This window comes from Lissotriton helveticus, chromosome 5_1 (assembly GCF_964261635.1).
Source record: "Lissotriton helveticus chromosome 5_1, aLisHel1.1, whole genome shotgun sequence".
NCBI classification, from domain to species: Eukaryota; Metazoa; Chordata; class Amphibia; order Caudata; family Salamandridae; genus Lissotriton; species Lissotriton helveticus.
The window spans coordinates 250,728,291-250,749,934 of NC_136065.1; positions in this window are offsets into that span (position 1 = coordinate 250,728,291).

Consider the following 21,644-nt stretch of genomic DNA (forward strand, 5'->3'; position numbering starts at 1 on the left):
GTTTGCTTAACGCCAGGCAGCGCCATTCTGTTGTAAATATTTTAAAAGCTGCTCTCAAAGTGTATTTAATAGATATTGTGCATGATGTGCCACTTATACCTAGCTCCAAGGTTCACATCCTTGTTTTAGAGGACCTTTAATCCGTGGCCGATGTGGTTAGCTCTTGCACTTCTTCCGAATTAGCCCTCTTGTAGAGGCGAGTACGAAGCAGTGGTGTAACAAAAGCCCCCACAGCCCCCGCGGTGAGGGTGGGCCCGAGCTCCAGGGGGCGCTCTCCTGCACTATGCACGGGCAGCGGGCCATTCGCCTAAATGCTCCTGACTGGGTCCTTTGCAGGGGGGCCCCCCTCAAGTTTCGTTACACCACTGGCACTAAGTAAATCGCATTGTATGAGAGGTGGGTTGCATTTCCAACCAAGTGGTAAGGCTGCAGAAGTCCTTAAAAACGCCATTTGATGGTGAGCTTTCTACTCTGATTTAAAAGGCAGTACTAATCTGGCGCATAAGTGCAGTCGTTAGTGAGACTGGATGAGCATGTAGTCTTTTACCCTTCGTAAAAAAGGGTAGGGGTGGTGTTTGTTTGGAATTTATATACTACTGCACGTTACACTGATCAATCAAGAGTACCAGAATATGGGAAAATATGGAATAATTTAAATATGTCTGGCTGGTTAAAGGTACTTAAATCGGTGTTCTTTAACCAGTCGCGTTGATGAGGCATGCATGGTACTGTAGGCTGAGAACACTTAGTGTAATTTGTTTTTAAATTTTGTACCAGCAACAGGGCCAGCCTTTAGAATGGGCGCGCTAGGCCCAGGACCAGGGTGCCAATATTCTGAGCGGCGCACAGAGCTGTGTGTAGTAAGGTAATGCTAAGAGCAGCACCCCTGTCGTCTTGCCTCAGGCTTGCCTGTGTCCCTGCGTGCTCGTTTCTGTCAGGTTTGTCAATACATGGATTTAATTCTTCATTATCATACTGAAGGAAATGTTTGTAACACCCCATTGGCCCCTTCCTTTCCCTCCCACACCCTTTCATCCCTGGTGACACACACCAACAAAACTATCCTCAGCTAGATGCGGCTATGCTGTGTCTGATTTAGGTGAGCTGGGGGAGGTCTGGAGACGTTTTTGTTCAGGGGCCAGTCACTGCTCAGACAGACTGACCAGTAAACACAAAAGGGACCCCTGCTGCCTCTTTTAATTTCTTAGCATCAGCAAGGGCGCCAAATGTGTCTCCGCCCAGGGTGCTATCTTGACAAACGCTGGCTCTGAAAATTAAAAGTGCCTCTGTTTTTATCGCTCTGTACGTTTCTTTTAAGTTAGTGCCCAAATCACATCTGCGATTCTTGATGAGAAATAACGAGCTCCTACAAATCTTAGCTTTGATATCCATGGGTAATGGGCTTGGTGCATGGATGGTTTTAAAGGGCATGATTAAAAAGCTGCATATTCCCAGAGGCATCTTCTAAATTTTAGTGTTAAAGGTTTTGATTACTCTTTATAACGTGGATGCTGTTTTGCTTTATTAAGAAGGAAACTGCTTACCCACGCGCTATAGAATCTGGTATTCTATTTATTTTTTATGTCCTGTGATAAAATGTTTTTTTTAGGTCCTGGTGTCAGCAGCCCCTGCAAAAGGTCTCCTGTCCAGTTTGCCCGGAGTATGCTACCCTCTTGCTGCTTTGTCGCCTGCTGCCCTCTGTCTGTGCTTATTCTGCTTGTTTCTTGCCCTCTGTGCTTTCTCTGCTTGTTTCCTGCCCTCTGTCTGTGCCTTCTCTGTGCATTTCTTGCCCTCTCTCTGGCCCACATGCATCATTGTGACATTTTGCACTTCCTAATTTGCGAAAAATAAGGAATCGCAAATTAAGAAGTGCAAAATGCTATGCATCATTATTTTCGGTATTCATTTGTGATTCGGTAAAAATCGCAATTTTTACCGAATCCCAAATGAATACCGAATTCTTAAGTTAATTTTCGCAATTCCCATTGATTCCTATGGGCCAAAAGGCCCATAGGAGTCAATGGGAATTGCGAGTGGCACTTTGAAAATTTCATGGGTGCAGGGGGGGGTCCAACGGACCCCCCCATTGGACCCCCCCATGCACCCCTGAAATGTATTTTTCGCATCATGTTTCACACACACATGTCCTAAGGACATGTGTGTGTGAAACATGAATGTTGAAAAAAAAACATTTTAAGCATTTTCAACACTTTTTCCAAATTTACCGAGTGGTTCAACCACTCGGTAAATTTGGCACCCTAATTGCGAATTTACAGTTTTAAATTTAATGATGCATTGCTTTTAAGAAATCGCACATCTGCGACTTCTTAAAAGCACCCGCAATTTTAGAACTCGCAAACATGTTACTAATTCTAAAATTGCTTCATGCATCCCAAAAAGCACTTTTGCATTCGCAAACGGCCGATTTTAAGGAATCGCACCGTTTGCGACTACAAAAATGCTTGATGCATGTGGGCCAGTGGGCCTTCTCTACTAGTTTCTTTCCCTCTGTTCTGCTCATTTCTTGCCCTCTATCTGTACCTTCTCTACTCGTTTATTTCCCTCTGTTTTGCCTTTTCTGCTCATTTCTTGCCCCCTGTTTTTAGGTTGAGCCTTCGGTGTGTGTGTGGCCATTTACCAGTGGCATGTGGAGCAAGGTAGATGTTGTAACACCAAGGATAATGTGCTGCATGGCTCAATACTTATAAAGTCATAAAAGCGAGACATACTGGCTATGCCAATGCTTGTCAAAAAGCTGTTCTTCAGATGTGAGAGTTCATTATGCCTTTGGGTAATTCAAGCTGAGCACACATGAGTTGGTCACTTGTAGTGTCAAAGGGACCGGTCACATGTAGGTGCCTTATGTAAATGGACAGCAGCTGGTTCATAATAGAACACGATGTAGAAAAACTGAAAGTGTGAAGGCTGTCCTCGTCTGCCCTGGCTCGGAGTCTGCATGGGCTGGGCCTAACCCTAGTACCTCCGATGGGAAACGAGTGTAAGGGCCCGGGGCTGCGGAAGCAGTCCAGTAGGAGAGGCAGCGAAGGAATGGTCCTGTTTGCTGACCAAGTGTTCCAGGCACACGTGGAAAGTGTTCCACATACCAGTCTGACACAAGGGCTCCTGCTTCCCTTCGCAACAAGGCAGCCTTTCAGGTCTGGGCTACAGGCCCAGCACAGCCCGCCCGCCTCTGATGTCAGCGTGACGTGTCCCGCGCCGGTTCCCGTACTCTGTCTCTGGTCGCTCCGTGCAAACACCGGCTAATGTTATTTCTGCTTGTTCTGGACAAAAACAACTTCCACTCTTTTCATGTGAACATTCAATGCCCTTTTAATAAGCTGCTGGGAAAGTGATATGTAGTTGTCCATGTACGCTGGCACCCACGCCCGGGTACCGTGCCAGCCAACTCCATTTTGGAACCATTTGTGCCAGGTAACTCGTGAATAGCAGCGCACTCACATGTGCCCAACGTTTGCCCTTTGCTAACATTACAGCGTAGGATGTCAGGTTTATCAGAAAATAATACTATATGTTCCTCTTCATACACAGGTGGTAAGAAGCACAACTGTAAGTTTGGTGTGAAATGTAAACAAGAACCTCAGAGAAAGCAGTGATTTTTCAGGTGGGTTCTCACGCTACAGCATCATCTCCCTAAAGTGATAAACATTGTTTGCTCAAGTTTCATTTGCAATTAAATAAATTATGACCGAATGTAGTTGTAGAAGATTATTTTTTTTATTTCCTTTGCCTCATCAGTAACTTCTGTTGCAATTGATTTCCTACATATCGTGGTCTCCAGCTTTACTCTTCCTTTTACATGGCACTGCACCCTGCTACTCATCTCGACACTGTAATAAGTTCAGATTTACTTCCTCTAATATTAACAGATCTTAACAGAACCTTATTTAAGGCGCATCATTTTAAGGCATTTATGTTGTTAACATTTCCAACTACATTTATCATTCTTTAAACGTCATAAATATTGTGATTTAGTATTTTATAATTTAATTAGTAGCTGTCCATATTTAGAACATGTTGACTAGTATTTTTCAAAACGTATTTATACAAAATGTGTACCGTGACCTTATGGCACCTGTAGGGGTCTACACCACATTATGAAGTGACCCGCAATAGAACAATTCATTTTCATTACTATTGTTACATACTGAATTTTATAGCATTTAAAGACAATGGTATCCAGCTTCTTCAACAATTTGTGCGCATGTAAAATTTGTCAAATAATCTGTACTGGAAACAGAAGTCCATCTCAGTAGTGTACCGCTGAGATGTGGAGAGGACAGGTAGTTAGGTTATTCCAGCGTAGACCTGTTCAATCATGTAGCTCTGCGTGATCACAAGCTGGTTCAATAGGGATCATTGTATATTCTTGTTAAAGTAATTTTAGCTCGACTATCGCTAACACACACTAAAACAGAACAGGCTTCCTGCATATTTGAGTTCAGGGCTTTTTAACACAGGATTGATGGACCAATCGAGGATTTTAACAGCGCTACAAATCACCCATGAGGGTCTCAAGGCGCTGGAGTTGCTAACTGCTTTGTGGTGACCTGTTCAATCAATGAAAACGTGAGGAAAGCAATAAGTAGGCACACAAAAACTGGGGAAAAAGCAAGGTGAGAACAGTGAAAGTGAGGGAAAAACAAGGAGAAGGCACTCAAAAATGGGGGAAAGGAAGGAGAAAGCAATGAAAAATGAGGGAGAAGCAAGGAGATAGCATTCAGAAAATGGGGAAGAATGAGGGAAGACAGGAGCAAGATCGATACATCAGTACAGAGAGAGCTGGCCTGGGAGCTGCTCAATGGATAAATGGAAAGGGTAGTAAAGAATGACTGCTAAGCCAGTCTATCGCCAGTGGCATTTTTAGGCCAAAGACTACCAGATAGCACAGATGTCTGGTTTGCTAATGGCATCTTGGGGCATTTAGTAAAAATCTCTGGCTGGAAATGCCCTCCAGATATTACTTACTACTGGCTTTATTGGTTTGTAACACACATTTGCTTGCTTTCTATTTGCTTGCTTGATTTGTTTTAGGCTGTCCAGCTTGAGTTTGTCCCTTTCCTGGCCCAAACTCATTTACTGTATTTTCCCAACTGTACTGGATTTCTATAAATAGACCTTTAAATCTTATTCTTATCTTGTCACATTTGCTGTGCATTCAAAGACAGAGGTCAAATGTCAGGCTCTCTCTTATCGGGAGCTTGGTGTTTACTTTTCTTTCTCTGACTTCAAAGTGAGAGGATTTATGTGACAATCATGCTGGCTCATGGGGAAGTACTTCAAGAAGTGTGCAAGAAGTTATTTGTTTTCTAGAGCACAACTAATTTTCAATGTCTTTAAATGCCTGTAAATGAACTGTGCATCATAATAGGTTACAATTAGAAAAGCACAAATGAAGTACATTTTGGGGTAATTCTGAATTGTAGTGGAAACACATTTTTATATGATCAAAGCAATTCATTACTCTAGGTGATGACATTTCCACACATTTTTGTTTCTGTGCTGTATATTCGTATCAGTAAAACTGTATGTCTGTACAACTGTAATAGTCATTTCAGCCTGTAATGGCAGCGCGTTACCACACCATGAATACTCCACTCTATGGCACTCCACTGTACTCTGCCCCACTTCACTCAACACCACTCCAGACTGCATCTCTGCACTCTATGACACTACACTCGAAAATACTCCATTCTATGATGCTCTACTCCATTAAATGCCACTCCACTCTACAACACTCTACTCGACTCTATGTCATTCTGCAACACTACTCCACTCTATGACATTCTACGCAACTCTCTTTATGCCACTACATGCCATTTTACTCCATTCTATTCTACGGCTCACTACCCTGCTCTAGGCCACTCCAGTCTATGACACTCTATGCCACTCCATTCTACTCTGTGCTGCTCGACTCCATAACACTCAACTCCACTCTGTGCCATTCCACTCTCCTACACTACTCCACTCTATGGCACTCCACTCTATGACAATGTACTCCCCTCTACAACACCCTACTCCACTCTTTGCAACACCCTCTATGCCACACCACTCTACATCACTTAACTCCATAACTCTGTACTCTACTCTACGCCACTCAGCTCTACTCCACTCTATACCCTTTCACTCTACAACACTCTACTCTCTCCACAACGCTCCATGCCACACAACTCTACTCTACACCACTCTACGCCACTCGATAACACTTCACTCTACTTCACTTCACGACACTCCACTCTCCTTTACTTCACTTACCTCCAGTTATGCTGAATAGCAGCCACACTGGTGTACAACATGGCTAAAACATATTGGCAAAGCCAATAGCTTTTGCCTATGGCGAGATCTATTAGCATTGACAATGCTTGTTTTTTTGTTTTTAATTCTATGCCTTTCTCCTAGAAGACTTAGTGCCTCGTTAAATGGTCTTAAGATATAGGTGTAGGGATACTGGAGGTCCACATATTCTGTTCAGACCAGTATCCCTGCATTTTCCTGGATCACAATCCATTTCCCCAGAATCCAGAATGGGGGAATAATGTGCAAACTCAGGAATGCTGGGCCCAAATGAGTGCATCTTCCCTTTTTAAAAGAAATAAGGGACCTTAATCTGCATAAATTTACTACCTGCTTAGTGCAGGTGGTAAGTATGTGCAGCGGTTGAGTTCAGGCCCGTAGGGCAGAGCAAGCAAGGGGAGAGTGTTTGCTGCTTCCCCTCATCCTGCCTTTATGGAGCTGACAGAGGCCGCACAACAGCTGTCCACAGACTCCACAGCTCCACCTTTAATCCTGGGAAAAGTGTCTGTAGTGCCTTCTTTTCATGTCTGTAGCTAGTGGTTCCAATAATCATGAGCTTCGAGAAACTGGGAAACAAAGAATAGCCCTGAGCAGTACAACCCAAGGGATAACGCTCTGGTGCACTTGAAATGATGGCCTCAAGGACAGCAGAAGGGATTTAATGGAATACCTGTTTTCCATGTTTTTTTTTCATGTATCTATGCAAAAAGGAAAGCTGACACTGTTCCATCTGTATTTATATGGGTAAATCAGTAAAAAAAGAAAAACTGGGAGCCTTACTTATATTCCATACAGGACATTGATTTACCGTGACCAATATGTGTGCTATTTGAAATAAAAGTTACATTCCACAATAACCTGAGGAGTAAATGTTGAGTTTTGACCTAGTTACTTCCTGAAAGTCAAAGGCTTTAAAAGTGGTAGTCGACAATTGAGTGAGCTCTCAGTGATTTTGTGCTTCTGTGGTTTCATGGACAATGAATGAATGAATATACCTGTAACAAGGATTATTTAGTTGCTCTTGATTTTCACAAGTGCAGAAAACTTGCCTAATAGCACCTTGTAGTGGTTATCATGAAGATACATTTCACACATCAATGTTTACAAGAAAATCCCGATTAATATTTTAGCGAACAAAGCAAATGCAAGGAGATGATGGACGGAGCGCTGAATTTTTTCAGACACTCACCTCCAGTCACTATTAGATCTGGTTTGAATACATCACCGTTCTTTAGCTCACTTCAACACTCTAGTTCAGACCCAGCTATATGCAAATCAGTCTTGACCATGTTCCTCATGGGAACAGTCCAGCACGAACTGCCAAGCCTTCCCTGGACTGGAAATAAGCATCCTGGGATCGGTTTTGGGGAAAAACCCCTCATCCGCCAGGCTAGCTTGAATCCAGTGGCAAAGTGAGCAAGGAACCTACATCTGGGCATAGCCTGCCACTTAGGGCGAACCAAGAATACACAAGGAGATGATGGCCGTAGCGCTAAAAAGACTGATTTGCTTATGGCTGGGTCTGAATTGGGGTGGCGAAGTGAGCGATAACGGATTCAACTCAGATCTAATAGTGACTGGGGGTGAGTGACTGAAATGTTTCAGGGCTCTGTCTATCATCTCTTTGTGGGTGGTTGCTTTGTTTGCCTTAAGTTGGCAGGGTATGCCCAGATGTGGGTCCCTTGCTCACTATGCCAATGGATTCAAGCTAGTCATTTATTTATTTTAAGTGCATTCTTTTGCTCATTGTTTCACTGCTTGTATTAATTGCTGCTTAGACATAGGATAATGGTGCACCAATAGCATATACGTTATATTTTCAATAGAATGATTTATAGAGAATCGGTAATTTGGGCAAATGTGCAGGAGAAATTGACGTTTCTTTTTCACATCTTGCATCACAAAGTTCATTAGAAGTTGGTACGAAAGAGAAAAATAGAATAACAAAGTGAAATGCTGCTTATTCAGATATATTTTTCAAAGTGAAATAAACCCTCGAGTACCATTAAAATCGTGTCATGAAGTTGCGATAATAAAAAAAATCGCAAATCTATATCTTTCTATTGCTAACCCTCGTGGAGATCTAGCACCAAAATGGAAGAATGTTGGGGACATGAACCCGAATTCAGAGAAAAAGTTTCCTAATCGTCTAGTTTTACAATTTGTTCTCGTCTGAAAGAATCTTATGCTTCTTACTAAAGGTCTCCATCTTTTGCTTCAGGTAGATCTTTCAGCATCATCAAACCTTGTTGTTCTGCCAAGGTGTTTATTTATACCTCTGTAACGATTGCCCAAAAGCAGGCAAATTGTCAATAGTTTTTTTTTGTTTTTTTGCCTACCACTTCCTGTTTCCATTAAAAAAGAGCAAGTGGTCTATTTCTGTGGCAAACACAAAAATACATGGCACCACTGACTATCATGCGCGTATCAAGAGGGAGAGAGAGGACTAGAAAGCTAGTCCGAGTCCCCGTGGTTTATATGTGTTATCAAAAGAGACTAGCTTAAATATGACCAATATTGTTAGGACTCTGATTAGATTTATCATGGGCACCTAGTTGGTGAGTTCATGAAGCCCTCACCCACCAACCTGGTTGGTGACATGCTTCATCATCGGGCCCACCCAGTGACACCTAATGTGTCCCGGGTGTGCGGCGACGCCTGATTACAGCGGAGCTGGTATTTTACTGAGAGTGCAGTGTGAGGTGTAAAATGAAGTGTGAGTTAAAACGGCTTGGCGAGGGTCCCAGTACCCGAGGGTAAATTAAATTTTAATAACTGGGCCCCCGTCAACGGTTAAAATAAGGCTTGGGGATGTTTAAGGGAGGCGAGTTACTACCTCCTACATCCATCAGTTGGTCGACATGTTTCAGCCAGTGACTTAAACTAAATCTGGCTTTCCTCAGGACCTTTTTAAAATAGAGTGTAGTGCAGGTTAAAAAGGAGTGTAATCCAGGCTATGTGTTACACTCACTAAGGTGTTTCTCTAAGTGTGAGAGGGGGGATTCCCTTCTCATATATGCGCTTAGATTTTGCAGCCAATGCTTCCAGGAGTGAAGCGGTAAGGGGTTGACCAGCTTTTCTGGTCAGAGCCTGCCTTGTACCTGTTGCATCGTCCTCTTACTCCGGTAGGTTCTCATATATGCGCTTAGATTTTGCAGCCAATGCTTCCAGGAGTGAAGCGGTAAGGGGTTGACCAGCTTTTCTGGTCAGAGCCTGCCTTGTACCTGTTGCACCGTCCTCGTACTCCTCCTCGTCCTCGTACTCCTACTGGAGTACGAGGACGGTGCAACAGGTACTGTTACGTTTTTTATGGAAGTTTAACTTTGCAGGGTTTAAACAAAATCTTATTCATTACCTTTCTCCATCAACTCCGTCATCTGGTGATTTCAAAATCACCAAACAACACCCAAAATTTGTAGAAAATTTTCAACCCTTTGAACATGTTTTGGACTTTCTTGATATTAGTATTTCTAAACTTTTGATTCAGCTGTTTGTCTGCAACTCTCATATTGAGATCTACGAAACTCTTCTAATTCTATTTCTTTTTCTTTTTCTTTTCTGAGTTTGTAAATTCTTTTTTTTTCCCTTAGATATTTCTTTCTCTTGTGTATCTTGCAACTAATTTTTAACAATAGTATCACTATGACTATTAAAGGACACAGTATTTTACCTAATATTGAACTACCAATCTCTAAAAACCAGTTTCTGAATGCTGCAAATCCTTTGCTCAAGCCTTCTGAAAACTTTTCATCTTCTAAAGGTTCTACCTCAGCATGTAATTCTGTAATATTCTTGATATACATCTCTATATTTTGGCTTTTGTCAGGTATGTATGTACAGCAATGCTGGACATGTAAAATTCCACAAACTCCTCCTTCCTTAGCTAGCAGAATGTCTAATGCAAGTCGATTCTGCATTACCATCGTTCTCATAGCAATAAGTACTGTATTTACTAATTGAAATCCACTAGCAGTATCAGTAGACAATCTATCAACAATTGTAGACATTTTTCTGACTTTTAACTGCATTCAGGGTTATACCCACCATAGGTATTACTGCACCAAAAATATCTCCCAAAATTTCTGAAAAGCTTTCCCTTTTGAATCTATTCAGGTGTTTGCCAATTTCAAATGACCCCTTCATGTTTCTATCTACATGAAAAATCTTTGGGAAAACTAAACCAACATTACAAGTCCCATGCCAGTGGTCTGGGAGATTATAATAAGCTTTGTTCCCACACACAAAATATATTCCAGGAAAAATTGGATCTTTACCTCCTTTAAATCCCCAACCCCCTAAGATTTGATAAGTATCTTCACATTGATTAGCACCTACAAAGTAATTATCAAACAATGTGTTATCTCTTCTAATACAAAGCTTTCCACTAACAGGTTTATCTATATGAATTGCAACATTCTCAGTTCTACCATTGAGCTTTTCATCTTCAATCTGCCAAAACTTAGATTTGGTTTGTTTCAGCATCTCATTTCGCTTATAAATTGCCCTTCTCTCTTCAACCATTTTAAGAAAGATTTTTCCTCCGTTCTCAATTTACATGTTAAATTATTTCTAAAAGCATATTCATAAGTAAGTTCATTAGTTACTATAAAAAATTCCCTCATCTGTTTAGCATGTTTCAGTTTATTCAAGCTGTTATCAACTTTTAAATTTGCAAAAATCTCATCAAAATTAGAGTAATAGTATTCTAAACGACCTGTCTGATAAAACAAACTAGCTATTACACTACAAGTGATGCCATAAGTAAGAGGAAGCATATTATAGGTTACCCCTTCAGAGTCAGAAGTGGGTAATTTCACACAAATGTAACAATCTTTCACATCCATCACCTTAACATATTCAGATAAAAGTCTTGAAAAGGTATTACTAGAAAAATCTCCAACAGATCTATCTTGGTGAATCTCTGGTTTATGCTCAATAATTTTATTAGTCTTGTCTACTTTATCATGGTTATCTTGATTAACCACAACTTTACTAGTCATGTTAGTTTTATATATCCCTTATCAATTCCAAAAGGAAAAATGACAGCTGAAATCAACCAAACCAAAATTATTAGGATTACACATATAGAAGACATTTTACAACATCTTCTCAAAATAGAACATCTCGAATTACTATTAGTAGAAGGCATCTTTACTTTGAAACAAGAGCCTTTTAAAACAAAAACAAAAACAAAAATTTAAAAATTACTAAATATACACCCCTCTTTTTTACTTTAAAAAAAAAAAGAAAACCCTATTTTCTAACAGCTTTTCTTCGACCTTATGTCTTACATTGATGTGTTTTTCCAGCTAACACAATTTCTTCGACCTTGTGTCACCTAACACAATTTCTTCAACCTTGTGTCAGAACAAAATCAATCATTATCACTTGTATCATCTAAATCTTCTTGACTGCTACTATGCACTTGCACTACTGGTGGGATAATATTATAAGTCCATTCAGGTGACTTATACTTTTGATTAGGCTTTATTACTCTTTTTGCTCTATTACTTATCACTTCTATTTCCTTTCCTGCTTGATTTTTCTTAACTGAGTCTCCACCCTTTTGACTTGTGATCTCATTAACTTGCTCTTTTGATCTGTTCACTAATTTGAATTTTAGACTCTCATTTTCATTTGGCCAATTATCTCCTTTTCTTATTAATTTTTTCTTTGGTTCAGTCAGATTATACTCTCCTCTCCAAGCTCTTTTCCTTGAACTTTTCACTTTGGATTCATCGTCACTTTCATCTGATTCACTTTCTGTGATATCAACTCACTTGGAGTCTTAGGGGGAAAAAAGGGAGTACAGGCCGCCCCCCACTCAAAAACATACAACATTTCAGTGAGGCTGGACATGACCCTAAAGATCTAAACTGGGTGGTCCAGGAAAGAGTGGTCTGCGATAGCCACAATGCCGAGAGTATTTTGGCCCGCAAGGAAGCCCGTTGGATCTATCAGGAACAAGTGGACAGGGTAGGATTAAATGACTCCATTGAATGGAACAAGATTAGCCGGCGGTAACCGCCATATGCACAGGCTAGGCTTTCCACCACACATTATGTAGGATTGTCTGCCTTGACACTTTGGCTGTGAATTTGGTTATGTGACAACTGTTTGCACACCTGACTATGTTAGGACTTACAGTTAATCTACCTACTGTATTTGGGTAGGGGAGCTTGACTTGTGGGGTGTAGTACCTACTGATTTCAGCTCATTAATGGAGAATTTTTGCACTGTTGAGGCAACTGGCGTGGTCGACTGAATTGATTGGCATGAGCTGCAGGCCCTTTAATATACTGCGCTCAAACTTTCCCCCCCCCTTTTTTACATACAAGATGTCTGATTTTCAATATCTGAGGATATGATTAAGCAGTAATCGAACCAGACATTGTGAGCAATACGTTGGTGTCTCTGAACTTACGTATCTTAAGAACTACACAGCGATTATGGTTTGTAAGTGCTGAGGGCAGTGGAAGTTGGTTCACTCTAAGATGGCCGCTGTAGTTTTTATCCGTGTAAAGGTCCTCTACCAGACCTTGTGACAAGGGGCATCACATGACACGGGTTACAAGGGGCGGAGCAGCGTCTAAATAAACCGGCGAAGTGGCAACGCGGGGTGCTGTGGCTGAGTTATCGTACGTGTTTTCACCGGCAAGGGTAAGACGGCTGAGCTGTGAGGGGTAAGATTGTCTCCGTCCGGCTGAGATTCAAACAGACACCGGGGTTGAGTGACCGATTGTGTCTTCACTGGTAGGGGTAAGACGAGCAAGCCTTGGGTGAAGAGATTTTCTCTCTTGCCGACTGTGCCCTAACAGATTTCGGCATTGATGAGATAAGTTTGTTTTACTGTGAACCGTGAATATGCTGACGGTATGGTGTGTACACTCTTGTGGGTGTGGCCAATGTCTCTATCTGGCATTCTATGTGTGTAATAAGAAAGAGCCGCAGTGTTTGTTTGAATTGTGATAAGGGCTCTCGGAAATGGGGTGCATAATGAGAATGATATATGGCATTTCACAGTAGGTGCGAGAGGCACTGTGCAAATGTGGAGAGAGATTGCATAGCGGGCGGTGATTAGCCTCTGGCCACACCTCGCTTTGTGGGACGGGGGTATCTCCTCATTTGCATCCTCACTTACATGTTTATTCCCTCACTTACATTCTGACATTTTTATGTACATGTCTCTACAGAAGCCCAGACTGTAGCGGGTTTTCACTTGGATACGTGATCTATATTACACGGAAGTCCGTCTGAGGGAAGTAGCAGGTATGCAGTAGAGACGCAACCCCCAGGTGATTATGCTTTCAACGATCTAAGTGCCACACCTTTTGATTCTTTTTAACTTACGCTCTCTACCTGACCTGGCCGGTGGGCTATTGAAGGTCAGGACTTTTTGGCTCACAATTTCTTGATTCTACTTTGTTGTCCATTTTAACCATCGCAGGTTTTAAACTAAACGATGAGTGGAATTTAAAAGTGGCGAACCCCTAATTGCCCTGATGAAGTTGCAAAAGATACAGCAACGAAACATGTGGGCGACTGAGACTCATATGCAACTTGGTTTAATGTGAGTCCATTTTAGCTTGGAGCACTCACAGCCCAGAATAAAAAACAGGAGTGGCCAGTGAGCGCTGCAATTTTAATGTGTGAGATTCACTTGTTTCTTTCTCACTGGGGTTTTTTGGTGAATGTGTACACTCAACAGCGATTGGTACATGTTACCCGCTGAGGCACGAACAATCAACACATTGTTTGTCTGTTGTGTAGTATAAGGATTGTTACATGGTGTTTGTCCTTTTCTTCCGTGTGTCCGTATCTTTTTCTTTCCACTTTTACTGAGAGTGAGCTACCTATGATGATAAGTGGGCATACTGGTAATTTCTAGCCAGATAACCCCATTGGCGGTTCTACCGTGATGTGCTCACTCTCTTTCTTCACTTTTGTTTGTGGTATGGGTGATGGTTGTTTGGCAATTTTAACTTCACCTTATGTGTACTTTGATAAAAGAGTGACACTTGCGCAGGAACTAAGAGCCCTAATACAATAGGAAAGGGGTAGTGATATTATTATGCACACACCTACATGGCTCCTGCAGTTTAATTGAATAATAAGAGTGTCCTGAGGGACAGGCCATAATCTGGTTTGATAATCACTTTCTGTGATGACAATTTTAGATCCAGGTACTTCTTTACTCAGCAGTTTCACTCTGTTAGGAACATCATCCTTACAGCTGGTACTCGGAATTTCGTCTTCTTCTTCTACTTCAATTACTTCCAACTTCCCAGATTCTGAATTTTTGTTCCTTCTTCCAGAGCTTCCAATGTGCTTTTCAATACTCTCCTGATCTTGAATCACCACTTGTTCAGCCTCTTTTTCTGCTTCTTGATCAAGCAGATCTTCATCATTTTCAGAGTCTTGTATCACAATTTCTTCATTTTCTTCATTCAATGCCTCATTCACATTTGAATTTCCCAGACGTCGACTTCCCTGTCGATCTTCAGGATCTGGATTTCTTTCAGATTCTTCTTCAGAATCTGAATCAGCTGTAGTGTCACCTTCGTCAGGATTTTCAGGAGCTGGCACACGTATAGTGTGACTAGCATGAATCCATCTCTTCAATCCTCTACACTTTACTGCATTTGTTGTGACAAGTATCACCTGTCTTGCCTTCTGCCACCTGGGTACTAGGCGATTTCTTCTCCGGTGAACTTTTGTTCTCACCCAGTCTCCTGGTAACAGATCATGAGCTTGTTCCTTCACTTTTGTTATCACTTCAGTTCCCACCTGATGGAACACAGAAGTCACCACGTCAGATAGGTTTTTGCAGTACTCCAATATGACGCTATCATTAATGCTCAATAGTTTACCAACTGGAAGAAATGCTTGTCTCATGACTCTACCCATGACAATTTCATGGGGGCTCAAACCTGTTTTTCTAACTGGAGTACTTCTCAAAGACATCAAAACAAGTGGAAGTGCATCAGTCCACTCCATTCATGTAGCTAAACACATTTTTGCTATTCTGTTTTTGATTGTACCATTCACTTGGTCAACAACACCTGATGGCTCTGGTCTGTAAGCACAATGCAACTTTTGTTTTATGTCTAGTGCTTCACAAATCAATTTTAGCAATCTGTTTTCAAAATGTGTGCCACGATCAGTCTCGACCGTCACTGGAAATCCATACCTTGGTATGATTTCTCTCAAAAGCAATTTTGCCACAGTAACTGAATCATTGTGACGTGTTGGAAACGCTTCCACCCATCTTGAAAACAGACAGACCATCACCAAAACATATCTTAACTTGTTATGGGGTGGCATGTCAATGAAATCAAGCTGTAATCTGGTAAAAGGACCTCCCTCCCGTCCTATGGTTCCCATGCTCACAACTGTTTTTCTGTTTGGGTTAATCTGCTGGCAGATCAAGCATCTTTGACAAAAAGATTCTGCAATTAGTCTGAACTTTGGATTGTACCATGTCTGCCTAAACAATCTGATCATTGAATCTCTTCCAATATGTCCTGGACCATGATACATTCGAGCCATGTCAGCAATCATGCTATCTGGCATTACTGGTCTGTCATCTTTGTAAACCCAAATCTCATCATCCTCTCTCTGTCTGCAACCTGCTTTTAACCATGTGTCTTTCTCCTCATCATCTGCCTCATCTTGTAAATCTTTTACTCCTTGCCATGTCTCAACTACAGATGTTAGCATAAGCGAGTTCAAAACATGTTCATTATCTTTTTCCCGATTTATGGACATATTATTCTTTGCACAAAATTTTGCAATTTCATCAGCATATGCATTTCCTTTTGTCATGTAGTCATCACCTTTCATGTGTGCTGTACATTTTACAACTGCAATTTTCTCTGGAAGCTGAATACCATCAATCAGTTTTTTGATCAATTTTGCATTCCTGATAGGAGTTCCCGCAGAAGTTAAGCAACCTCTTTGAGACCAGAGCTGGCCATAGTCATGGACTACGCCATATCCATACTGACTATCAGTCACTATGGTAACTTTTAACTCTTTTCCTTTTTCACATGCACAAATCAAAGCAATCAATTCTGCTACTTGAGCTGAACGAATTCCTTTGAGACAGGAGGCTTCAATTACATCTGTAACTGTGCACACAGAGTATGCTGCACTCAGAACACCTTCATCTGTTCTTAAGCATGAACCATCAACAAATAAAATATAATCTGATTCAGTTAATGGGACAGCTTTAATGTCTTTCCTGGGTTTAGTGCAATATTCTAATACATCCAAGCATTCATGATCAATATAATTTTCATTTCTGATTTCTGTTACAGTTCCATCAGGCAATAATGTGGAAGGATTTAAATTCACACATCTTGCAATTGATACGTCATCTGATCCAAGAATAACTTTTTCATATTTTGTTAGCCTGTTACTTGTCAAATGCTGTGTTTTGCTTCTAGTGAGGAGAATTTCAACTGAATGGGGTACATATACTTTTACAGGGAACCTCATTATTATCCCTTCACTTTGTTCTAGACTCACACTTGTTGCAGCTACTGCTTTTAAGCAGCCTGGTAATGCTTTTGCAACAGGATCAAGAACAGCTGAGAAATATGCTACTGGCTTTCTCAGTCTTCCATGTCTTTGAATCAAAACTGATAAGGCACATCCTTCTCTTTCACTGCAATACAGCTCAAATTCCTTTTCGTAGTCTGGCATTCCCAATGCTGGAGCGTCACACAAACTTTTCTTTAACTGCTCAAAAGCTCCCAACTCAGTATCTGTTAGGGTAATTGGGTCTTTTATATCTGCTTTTGTCAATCTCTGCAATGGTTTTGCAATTACTGAAAATCCACTAATCCATTGGCGACAATAACCTACCATTCCCAGAAACATTCTGACCTGTCTTTGTGTTTTTGGAGGTTGCATTGCCTGAATCATTTTTATTCTCTCAGTTGTCACTTGCCTAATTCCTTTCGCAAGGAATGTGTCCAAGATATTTTACTTCTTGTTTGCAAAACTGTAATTTTGCAGGAGACACTTTATGTCCCTCATCTGCCAAATGATTTAAAAGAGTAATGGTATCTGTCACACAGCTATCCCGTGTTTTTGCAGCCACAAGGAGAGCATCAATATACTGCACTAATGTTGATTTTCCAGGTAAATCTAGATTTTCCAAGGATTTCTTTAGCAACTGATTAAAAATAGATGGACTTTCTGTATACCCTTGAGGGATACAACACCATGCTAGGATACGGTCTTGGAACCTGAACGCAAACATTTGTTGGCTTTCTGGATGCAATGGAACAGTAAAGAATGCATTACAAAGATCTATAACTGTATACCATTCTGCATCATGCGGAATCTGATAAATAATTACCGCTGGGTTTGTCACAACAGGGCAACATGAAACAACTATTTTATTAACCTTTCTCAGGTCTTGAACAATCCTGAAAGTTCCATTTGGCTTTTTGATTCCCATAATCGGTGAATTACATGGACTGCTCTCAATTTCCCTTAGAACACCTTGTTTTATGAATTTATCAATTATAGGAATGACACCTTCAATAACTTCTGCTTTCATTTTATACTGAGGAATGTTTGGATAATCTACTCCTTGTTTTACTGATATTTCTACTGGTTCTACATTTTTCATCAAACCCATTTCATTTCCAGTGAAATCCCAAATTTTAGCATTAACTGTCTCTTTTAATTCTTCCGGTAGATTATTTTATCAAATACAGGAAATAATTTACTTTCTTCTGCTTCAACCATTAACATTGTTAACTTATAAAGCCCATCTTCTTCTTGAGTTTGGAGCTCAATACCATCCGGTGAGCAATATATTTTACAGTTCATATTACAAAGGATGTCCCTTCCTAACAGGTTTCCAGGACTGCTGTTACAGACTACAAATCTATGCATGTCCTTAAATTTACCAATTTCAACTTCAACTGGTTCTGTTAAATCTGTTTTAATTTGTTGATTAGCTACACCAACTACTTGGATCTTGTCACCAGAGAGAGGCAGGTTTTCTATTTCTACTGATCTAACAGTAGAACGGGTAGCACCAGTGTCCACTAGAAAAGTGATTTCTACATCATTCACTTTACCATTTACAAATGGACCAGCCTGATCTACCTCAAGAGTGGCTCCAAGCACACACTCTTCCTTCTCTCTCAGGCACCGTCATAAGTAATCCTCAGAATCACTCCCTCCATTTTCTTTTAACCAATATTGTTGAGAAACATTTGACACATTCACTTTTGGCGATCTGTTTACCTGTTCACCACCGCAGAATCCTGTTTCTGTATTGTATCTCTGCACATTTACACAGTTTGGAAGTGGCGGTTGTGGTATATGACTTTGCTGATTCACTACCTGTCGCTGTAGCTGTTCCTGCAGATTTATCTCATTCAGCATCTGTGGATTTAATGATGCATTTTTAAATTTTCTGGGCGGATTCTTACATTCGCGCTTCTAGTGTCCAATTTCGCCGCAATTAAAACATGGGAGTTTTTGCTTTAATTCTTCAATATTTCCCATCAATCTTGGCTTATTATAATTACCTTTAAATTTCCCTTGATTCTGATTAACATTTTTATTTTCTAGAGTTGCTATTTGCTCTTCAGCCACTTTCACCTGTGCCCACATAGCTTTTTCTTTTAGCTTCTTTTGTTTAGCATCTAATTCATCACTACAGTATTTTGCTTTTCTCAAAATGTCGTCTACTGAGAGTGATTGCCAACCAACTATTCCAGATCTTATCATTTCACCAATTTCAGGTCTTAAGCCATGAACAAATCTGTATATGAAATGGCTCATATCCTTTTCACTTAATTTTTCATAACCACTGTATTGTTTAAATACCAGCAGTAATCTTTCATAAAATGAATGTACTGATTCTTTTGGTTCAACTTTTGGGCGACTGAATCATGTGACCTAATTAAACAGAGCTATTCACAAACTATTTACAAATTTATATACAACTGCAGTTTATCTTTTCTCACCATGGTTTTAAACATTTATCATTTTAATTAAGTCACTAAGGCAAATGGATCAACTGATGGTAACTAGACCATGAATAAACAAGACCAGCTTGTCGTTTCAAAATCTAATTTTATTTAACTTTAGTATTTTCGAAAGAGCATTTTATTAAGGATCTTTATTTTATTAGCAATAAGAAAGCAGCATTTATTAGGAAATGATTTATTAGACTGACACTTTCAAGCAAATCAGTAAGTATGAATAAAGCAAAATAACAGTTTCCATTCCCTCAAACTATTTCCCTGACTATTCTCACTCCACCTGAAAAGGAAAAATCAATTTAAGTCTGCTCTCCTTACGTTAGCCAGAAGTCCGACAGCATGTCACGTCAATCAGGAATCAGTAAGCGAGAAGCGCCGTCCTGCCCATGAGGTCAGGTTTTATACCTTTCTATCTAGCTAAACTTTCTACAAATTATACAATTTCTTAGAAATCCATGCCGCTCATTGGCTGCGCCATGTCAGTCCACGATTAAGGCGTTAGATCATCTCAGTTTCCAAACCAAGTTCAGGCTTTTCTTAAGCCCTATTGTCCTTTGCTTTCGTGTCATTTGGCTTCCTCAAAAGAGAAACATTTCTCTCGAGTTACAGTCCACAACTTCCTTGCCTTGGCAATCTTGCTGGTTTCCTGTCCTTGAGCCGTTCTCTCAGAGCACGTTCAGCACAACTTATTAAACTGCATTTTCTGACAAAAATGTCAACGTGGTAAAAGTTTCCACTTCTGAATATGTGCAAGGCTCCACTCTGGACAAGTTTTCGTAATGCCATTTCTTTGCATGCCTTAGGCCTCACTCGGAAACTATTATTCAAACAAACACAAGACATCAATTAATTAAAGAATTGAGACCCATTCTGTTACCCACCCCCTTTGCTAATTAATAACCCGTTAATTTATGTTACCTGGCTGAAGCACACAAAGCAGCATTTATATCTACCTTCTTCTTTTAGACCGCAAGGATTCTCCACGAGCTTTTGTCACAGAAAAGACATAACATAAGCACACAAAATAAGCACATGCCATTAGTTAAACAGCCGCATTTAATACTGACAAAGACAATAGACAAGGTTAGTTAGTTTATTATTTTTCCCCGCATTTGCAACATAGAGCACATAGGTTAATCCCACGTGTTTTCTGAATGAATGCATTTTAAAACTAAGTTGATTAATAATTTCACCACATACTTGTTAATACTGTTACGTTTTTTATGGAAGTTTAACTTAGCAGGGTTTGAACAAAATCTTATTCATTACCTTGCTCCATCAGTTGGTGGCCTGCACTTCACCTCAGAGAGCAGATGGCGTTAAGGCACCAGTACTCAAAGGATGAGGAGTGGCTAGAGGCTCATCTTCAGCAGCCGTGATATAAAAGGGTGGTTTATGAGCAGAGCAGATGAGCCCCTGGCTCTCATAGCAGTTTGGGAGTTATACTTTGTCTAGACTCTGACAGGACAAGCTCCAGGCTTCCCAGGATTCTCACAAGCTGACATATGGGAGACTCTCTTTTTAGCCTTGTCTTGCTTCCTAGATACTGCCTCCTGAATGAAAAACCCAGTAATCAAACCTGGGTCCCAGTTCAAAATCAGTCTTCGGGTACATTGTGGGTGCCAGAGTACTTTCACAATACTGCCCTCAAACCAGTACAATACATGAACATGTTTTGCATTGTCAACTATTTAGATGCACCAACCAGAAGAGGTTCATTTTTCACCCAAAAAGAAAATGCTTTAGGAATTTTTGGAAGACATATGTGTTGAAAGATGGGGACAAAAGGGAGAGGGAGTAGTTTTTTAGTTGGCATCGGCCAAGACCTTTCGACTTTAATAAAACAGTATGTATAATACACTTTACATATAGGGGTTTTAAGCCAGCCCTCTTTATCCATTGGTTTATTATTGTGTCATTCACCTTTCTCTTTCACCAACTACAGGATAAAACACGAGGCACTGGCTCAATGAACATTCAGCCATTGACTAACTTCACTGTGAGTGAGGGTAGTCAGCTCTTTAACTCTTTCATAAGGAGCACATCCACATACAAAGTAGTCCTCGCCAATGCCAGGTACTACTGTGGAAATGTCTGCTTTTTAAGACCAGACATATTTTTGCTTGTAGCCAAAATTTTATTTAAATTTATTAGGCACATAACTTCTCCAACAATAGCGTTTGCAAAAACCATCAAAAAACAAAACAAGTATTGAGAAAGTCAAAAGGCTGATAACCAATGCCGACCCATAGGCTTTGCCAATACATGTTAACCAGGATGTTGCTGGGCTGTAGGCATTCAAAGCTTGCTGGGTGG